The sequence below is a fragment of the Alligator sinensis genome, unplaced genomic scaffold (genome assembly GCF_000455745.1).
Source record: "Alligator sinensis unplaced genomic scaffold, ASM45574v1 scaffold768_3, whole genome shotgun sequence".
Lineage (NCBI taxonomy): Eukaryota > Metazoa > Chordata > Crocodylia > Alligatoridae > Alligator > Alligator sinensis.
The window spans coordinates 1,496,321-1,496,588 of NW_005842135.1; the positions used below are offsets into that span (position 1 = coordinate 1,496,321).

The 268-nt window shown below is 54.5% G+C and overlaps 1 protein-coding gene across 1 annotated transcript in view; it reads right to left on the reverse strand.

Annotated features, from left to right (window-relative positions):
- Positions 1-268, reverse strand: part of PLEKHD1 (pleckstrin homology and coiled-coil domain containing D1) — a 46,287-nt gene that overhangs the window by 38,827 nt on the left and 7,192 nt on the right. The gene's annotated exons all lie outside the window — the stretch shown is intronic.

A 268-nucleotide genomic window follows, 5' to 3' on the forward strand; every position in this document is an offset into this window, starting at 1 on the left:
ACGAATTCTACTTTGGTGGCTCGTTCACCCAGAGCATCCGGAGCTCTGCACCGTGGAGCCTAGCAACCTCCACCAGACCGTCTGTGTTGTTTGTCTGTAACTGCAACTTAATCAAGCTTTCCAGCCTACACCACTGCCATCTCGGTGTAAGTAAACAATCTTTTAAACTACCGCTACACGTCTGTGCAAAAACTTCCAGCTCAAAGGCCTTCCCTCTCCGCCCCGGCATGCCCGGGCTGCTGGCCACAGCCCGCGTGCAGCGCGAAAA